This window comes from Sesamum indicum, linkage group LG6 (assembly GCF_000512975.1).
Source record: "Sesamum indicum cultivar Zhongzhi No. 13 linkage group LG6, S_indicum_v1.0, whole genome shotgun sequence".
Classification (NCBI taxonomy): domain Eukaryota; kingdom Viridiplantae; phylum Streptophyta; class Magnoliopsida; order Lamiales; family Pedaliaceae; genus Sesamum; species Sesamum indicum.
The window spans coordinates 7,359,176-7,366,721 of NC_026150.1; the positions used below are offsets into that span (position 1 = coordinate 7,359,176).

At 38.4% G+C, this 7,546-nt stretch overlaps 1 protein-coding gene across 4 annotated transcripts in view; it reads left to right on the forward strand.

Moving 5' to 3' along the window:
• LOC105164002 overlaps window positions 2,686-7,546 on the forward strand; it is a 9,308-nt gene continuing 4,447 nt past the window's right edge. For 2 of the 4 annotated variants that reach the window (XR_002287288.1, XM_011082538.2), the window contains exon 1: window positions 2,686-2,770. The gene's annotated coding sequence lies outside the window, so the exon portion shown is untranslated. Of the gene's footprint in view, window positions 2,771-3,852; window positions 3,966-7,546 lie in introns of those variants that run through there. The other 2 variants (XM_020694688.1, XM_020694687.1) reach the window with 2 other exon arrangements.

Sequence of the window (7,546 nt, forward strand, 5' to 3'; positions counted from 1 at the left end):
AAGACCAATCGCTAGGTGAAGGTGGCGAACCTTTAGACAGTGAGTGCCATGCAAGGAAAATCCTTTCATCAATTATTTTTCAATTTACTACAATATATGGATTGTGAGTCTTAACCTTGTCGACTCAATAACCATGCATTACTTCATTATATTTCTTGATTAAGACGGTCAACCTAGGAACACCTATGCCTAGCTGGCATGTCACTTTTGCCAATGACTTGTCAATCAAGAAAAAGTGAAGAACATAGGAGATCTGCCTACTCATTAAGATAGGTTGATGAATCCTTGATGTGCTACTCATTGATCTTCATATGTAGCTTTGTACTAAAAAAATATCCTTTTATGATCACTTTGATGACCAAAAGATAAAATCAAAGCATAAGGGACCTAATATAAGACCAAAATAGCACCTCAAGTTTAAGGACTAATCTTGCACTATTGCGTCAGGAAATTCTTAATTTGATGTTGTTACTCCTATAAAAAAATTTCCTATGGATCCATTCAGTAGACTTGTTCCCAACGAGTACCCTCACACACACAATAGTGTCTCCACACAAACATCCATAAAAAGAGACATTTATTTTAAAAAGACATGTATCGTGTGAGCAGGCCTCCACGGGAGTAATGGTATCCCCATCTCATTGATCTATGGCTTGGAATTTTTATGACGAAGACCTTCGATGCATATTTTGTTGAAATAGGTGAGCAGAAAGCCAATTAGATTGGTGATTTTGAAAACTGTTCAACAATCTTTATTAAAGTAATTTATCTTGTTGAATATGGTAATTATTCATTCTTAGCAAAATGTGTTAGGATAGATGATTAGAAAGTCAATTAGATTGGCCTGGATGTAATTTGTTTTGACAATACTTGATGTTATGTAATTATTATTTAGTGAATAAAATGAGTATTCACTTACTGTCTTCTTTATTTGTTATGCTCATTTTGCATGTTTACATCTGCTTGAACATAACAACAAAGCCCACAAACTACTCAACAACCATGTAGTTGGATCACGCATTGGATGGTAGTTATGAAATCAACTACCAAGGGTTGGGTCTAAAATATTTCAAGTCGAGGATCTCGAGATTGAGCATCGAGTATCCTACAGACACTTGTACTAAGAGTCGCATTCATTTGATGAGTTTCACATTTCATCGGTTACAGATGAGGTGTCTATATGCGATCTTGGTGGGTTGATTGTGTAGGTGTCGAATCGACTGAACTGACTCGTGGGGATCGTCATATGAAAGCCTTGGGGACTTGGTCAGGATGACTTGGATCCCCGATTTTGATAGTACGGGAGTAGTCCTCAAACTTGAGGAGTCATGGCCGTCACGTGCATACAATGACTATGTCTTGGATGTGCACGAGAGGTGATTGTGTCACAGACATAATCATCATAAGCCTTTCCAGTGTAATCGGAATGTGTAGCGAGGACGGTGAGTTACAAGAAGAGGACTCGTCCCCTATCAGTATATGATGGAGGTATCTTATATTCACTTGGAGACACGTTCACGTCTTATGAATCGGTGGCTACAGTAGTTGATCGAATAGGAAAAGAGGTTACTATATCGATCGATTAAGCATAATGCGGTCTCAAGTATCAAAACATAAATGCCTAGTTTAGGATGGGAACCAACATCAAATTTCATGCCCTAGACTATGGGCGGGAGAAGGTAAACAGAAGGACTGTGTCGTATGCACTTAAGAACCTAAATGTTCACTAACATATGACTATATATTTGAATAACCTCTTAAAAAGAATTATATATACGAAACCACCAAAAAATCTAGTTAAAAAGCATATTTTACCAACTTTTTGATCGAAAACCCAAACATCTAGTAAATATTATTAAAGTTTAATTTTTAAAAACTTATCTTTAACTTTTAAAATAAAAATTTACTGACTAGTTTTTTTTTTATTATATTTTCATATTAGATAATTTTTATGAAATTTATTTATAATTTTGGTTTTTTTTAACTATTAAAAAAAGAGTCTGTTTATTTTAAATTAAACAATATATTATTATTATATTAATAAGAGTTCAAAGTTTTCATTATTCAAATAAGTTAATTACAACATATCAACAAAAAAAGAATACAAAAAAGTTAATTTTTTCATATAAGAAAGAATTAATTCGATAATTTTATAAACTTAAAGTACTAAAGTGCTAAAATCAAATTTATTGACAATTTTATGTTCCAAAGAGTCAAAATCGGACCACATTTTCGACGAAAAATAATTATAGAATCAAACTGAGATAAAAAATAAAATTTATAAATACTAAAATTAAATAATAACATAAGGAACTAAAATAGTTTTAAACGAAAATTTAAGTATAAAATTACCTTTTTCTATATTCACAAAGCATATTATTGCGGGAGAAGATCCGGCCCGCTTCCGGCCTGACGGTTGGCATTAAGCTTTTTCAAACAACGAGATGAAACACCTGTACTATCAACTGTATACTGTTCCCAAAAAGAAAAAGGAAGCTGCGTGTTAGTTTCTTTCTCATGCCTTTTGGAATTCCCAATTTTCGGTATTTCACTGTCTTCGATTTCCCAATTTTCATCGCTTTTGGATTTTTATCGACAACCCTAAAACTTAACCATCTGCCATCATTTCAGCACACGGAATGAACCGTGGAAGAGGTGGCTACCGTGGAGGCGGGGGGGGGGGGATGGAGGCGGGGGTGGTGGAAGGCACTACGGCAGAAGAGGGCGATCGCCACGACCGGTGGCTCGTTTTGTCGTTCGTAACAGCCCTGTAATATTATCAATTCCCTTGATATTCGCTATTTTCGTCTTTCCCTCGTTTCTTTTAGTATGCTGTGCTTTTATCTCGTTGCGATTGTGTTGTTAATTTAGTGCGCCTTGGATGGATGAAATAAAATATCGTGAGTTTAATTCTGAATTTATTTAGACCCTGTTGCAATTTCAAGAATGAAATGTAAGCTTGGAGAATTATTCAAGAAGAAAAATCAACCACAAGAAGCGGTTGTATAGCCACAGATCATTCGAGTTTCCGTTACAGCAAAGGAGACTCAAGTCTTCCTTTTTATAAACAGGGAAGCAGCTAACAGAATAAACTAACAGACCAAAGAAGAAAAAAAACAGAAGCGTGCTAGCGCTTTTACAAGGAAGGAGAAGACTCCCAACGGTTACAAAGAAACGCATTTTCACTTAACCCACAAAGAAGAAAGAAAGCGCCGTTATGCGGAAGTGCGAGAATGACTACAGCAGCTCAGTTCTTCTTGCTCTGAGATTTTCTGCAGCTGCAACCTTGAGAATCACTGTTGGGTTTCATCACCCCCCTCGCAAGTTAAACTTGGGTGGAGATTAACCAAGTATAACTTGGACTTTAAGTGAAGAAAGGAGTTGGCAGGTAAGGGCTTTGTGAAAAGGTCTGCAACCTGCTGCTTTGAGATCACATATGTTGGTTGAATTACTCCTTCTTTGTATTTGTTCCTCACTATATGACAGTCTATTTCGAGGTGTTTGGTCCTTTCATGGAATACTGGGTTCGCAGTAATGTATAGAGCAGCCTTATTGTCACAGTAAAAGGGGATTGGTGTTTGGACATCAACTCCCATGTTCTTCAAAATGTAGATCAACCATGTAACTTCACAAGTGGTGGCGGCCATGCTCCTGTACTCAGCTTCAGCTGATGATCTAGCCACGGTCGTTTGCTTCTTGGTTTTCCAAGATATAGGTGCGCTTCCCATGAATACACAGAAACCAGTCAGCGACTTCCTTGTCAATTGGCATGTGGCCCAATCTGCATCACAGAAAACCTGAAGTGAGAAGTCTGAATTTGCAGGGAAAAACAAACCTGTGGAATTGCTTCCCTTTAAGTATCTGACAACGTGAATGGCAGCATTCCAGTGTGCTTCACAAGGGTGTTGGAGATGTTGGCTCAATTGTTGCACAGCGTAGCATAAATCTGGCCTTGTAAATCCCAGGTATAACAATCTCCCAATCAACCTTCTATATTTTGAAGGATCAGCAAGCTCTGCTCCTGTGTTTTCTGTGAGTTTCAGCCCTGGAGGCAATGGGGTAGTGACATGTTTGCCTTTATCAAGCCTCACATCAGCAACTATGTCCTGTGCATATTTGTGCTGGGAAACTATCATTCCTTCTGTAGAACGAGCTATCTCAAGACCCAAAAAATATTTAGCACTTCCTAAATGCTTGACAGTGAACAATCTGTCTAAGTAGTCTTTGACCTGCACTATTGAATCTTCAGAGGCAGAGGTAATTAATATGTCATCAACGTATACAAGTAATGCAATCAAATTCATTCCAGAACCTTTCACAAATAGACAGTGGTCATGACTGCATTGGACAAAACCAAATTCACTAACTCTCTTTGTGAATTCCTCATTCCACTTCCTAGAAGCTTGCTTCAAACCGTATAGTGATTTTTCCAGTTTGCACACTTTCCCTTTTGGGATTTCATAGCCTTGAGGGGGTTCCATATAAATTTCCTCATCAAGGTAACCATGCAAGAAAGCGTTGTTAACATCAAGATGGTGCAGTGGCCAATTCTTTCCTACAGCCACAGCTAGGAAAAGTCTTACAGTGACTGCTTTTGCCACAGGAGCAAAACAGTCATTGTAGTCTTCTCCTTCAATTTGGCTGTAGCCTTTGGCCACTAACCTTGCTTTGTACCTCTCCACAGTCCCATTGGGATTGAGTTTTACCTTATACAGCCATTTACATCCAATGGCTTTCTTGTTTGCAGGTAGGTCTGCCAACTTCCAGGTTTTGTTTTTCTCAAGTGCATTGAGTTCTTCTTGCATAGCTTTTTGCCATTCCATCTTCCCTCGTGCTTCTTCGTAGCCCTTTGGTTCCTGCATGTTAGAGAGATTTTCCACAAAGCAAGTGTGTGCTTGTGTCATATAACAGTTATTGGTGCTGTCAGCGTTATAACATTCATAATCCCTCATCCAGGTTGGTTTGTTATGAATTCTGCTAGATCTCCTAAGTGATGCAGTGTCTGTTCTTTGTTCCTGATCTGGTTTATCACTAATTTCACTATGGGATTCTATAGGCTCTTCATTGTTGATGATGTCACTAACTACAGGGAGTGGACAAATTAAATCAGCATCATCTTCATTGTGATTAGAAAAAGGGAATGTATTTTCATAGAAGATTATATCCCTGCTTATATGTATATTGCCAGTGCTTAATTCCATGACTTTGTAGCCCTTGGTACCATGAACAAATCCTAGGAAGACACACTTTAAAGCCCGAGGTTCAAATTTGTTTTTAAAAGGAAGAGTGTTAGTGATAAAACAGAGACAACCAAAAACTTTGATATGCTCATAAGCAGGTTTCTTTTCATAAAGAATTTCATAGGGGGACTTCCACTTAAGAATTTTGCTGGGCAATCTGTTAACTAAATAAGTGGCCATAAGTAAGGCATCAGTCCAGAATCTTGAAGGCATATTAGCATGGAACATTAAGGCTCTAGCGATTTTGAGAAGGTGTTGATGTTTTCTCTCAACAATACCGTTTTGTTGGGGTGTGTGGACACAAGTCCTTTGGTGTATTATGCCTTTGTTATAGAAGAAGTTCTGACATTCTTTATTAACAAATTCCGTTCCATTGTCGGTTCTAACTTGCTTGATTTTGGTATCAAATTGAGTAGAAACCATGTTATAGAACTGTTCCATTTTAGACAAAGTTTGTGACTTGTGAAGCATTAGGTAGGTCCATGTACTTCTACTAAAGTCATCGACAATGGTAAGCATATATTCATAATTTTCAACACAGTGCCTTTTATAAGGTCCCCATACATCTATGTGAACAAGTTCAAAAATAGATTTAGTGCAAGATTCACTTAATGAAAAAGGCATTCTAGGTTGTTTTGCCAAAGGACATATCTTGCATTCCAAGTGTTCAGTGTTTTCCTTACAAAGTTTCATCCGTTTCAGGACATCTAAGCTTGTGTGTCCAAGTCTATTGTGCCACAAAGGTTCATTACATTGGACTTTACATCTATTTATATTGCATACATCAGTGTGCAGGTTTTCTTCATTGGCAGGCATGTTCTGTTTAGAGGTTCTTGTCATTTGGTCTTGGGGTCGTCTTTCTAGCACATAGAGCCTGCCACGTTGTCTACCTACAGCCAATATACCTCTAGTCCGAGGGTCCTGCACAACACAAGTTTGGTTTGTGAAGTGAACATTAAGATCATCATCTCTACATAGTCTACTAACAGAGAGTAAATTGTGATTAAACTTAGGGACATATAGAACATCTTTCAAGACTATGTTTTCAGTAATGTGAACTTCTCCCGCAATCTTAACATCATAACTAGCACCATTAGGAAGTTTAACAGAGACTAAGTTATCAAGAATATGAGCATTTGTAAAATCATTTAATGAACTGCATATGTGGGCTGAAGCCCCACTATCTATAATCCACATTTGAGCATTGATTATAGATTTACCTGCAAATCCATGAAAGTCTGAGAAGTTGGAATTTATTTGGCCAGCGCCTTGATCTTGGATGATTTTGAGCATCTCTTTTCTGATAATGTCTGTGATGTTGGCATCTAGATTTCCATTCAGGTTTGTCTGAAGGTTGTTAGCTTGGTAATCAACACTTGAATTCATGGTTCTTACAGTCATTGGTCTACTTCCAACCTTCCTTTGATCCATCATGTTCTTGTACCACTCCGGGTACCCTATAAGTTCGAAGCATCCCTCCTTCACGTGCCCCCTTTTCTTGCAGTGATCACATTGTAGATGTTTCTTGTCAAGTGTCGTCGCTTTCTTGAAGTTCATCCTTGCATTTCCTTGCCTTTTAATCTCTGCAACTTGTACAGCCATAACCCCTTCTCGATCAATTTCGGAGATCCCAGAATTTACAGCCATCTGTTTCTCAATTCTGTGTACCATGGAGTAAGCCTTAGCAGCTGTGGGCAGTGGGTCCATAAGCAATATCTGATTTTTCACGTTTTCGTATATATCACCGAGTCCCATAAGGAATTGTATCAGCTGTTGGGATGTGATTCTTTCTGACATTTTCTTGCTCGCTCCACATGTGCACACAGGTAGAGGATCTAGAGTTCCTAATTCATCCCAAAGCCTTTTGAGCTTTGTAAAATAGACAGCAACAGTGGAATTTTTCTGGGCAATGGAGGTGATCTCCCTCTGAATTTGATAGAGGAGGGGGCCGTTGCTTTCGCCAAACCGTGTCTCCAGTTCCACCCACAAGTCCCTGGCAGAGTTGGTGTATAGGAATGCTTCTGCGATCCCTTTCGACATGGAGTTCAATATCCATGAGACTACCATGTAGTTGTTTCTTTGCCACCTTTCAATGGCTTCTTTGTCATCAGTAGGTTGCACATAGGATCCGTCAATATATCCTAATTTTTGTCTGGCTCCAAGTGCTATCTTGACGGATCTTGCCCACGTTAGGTAATTATTCCCATCGAAGCGCGCAGATACAAGGGATAAGTTTGTGTTTTCATTTTCTTGCATTCTTGTGCTTGGGTCATCTGCAGGAATTTTTTCTTCTATCGTCTCTTTCC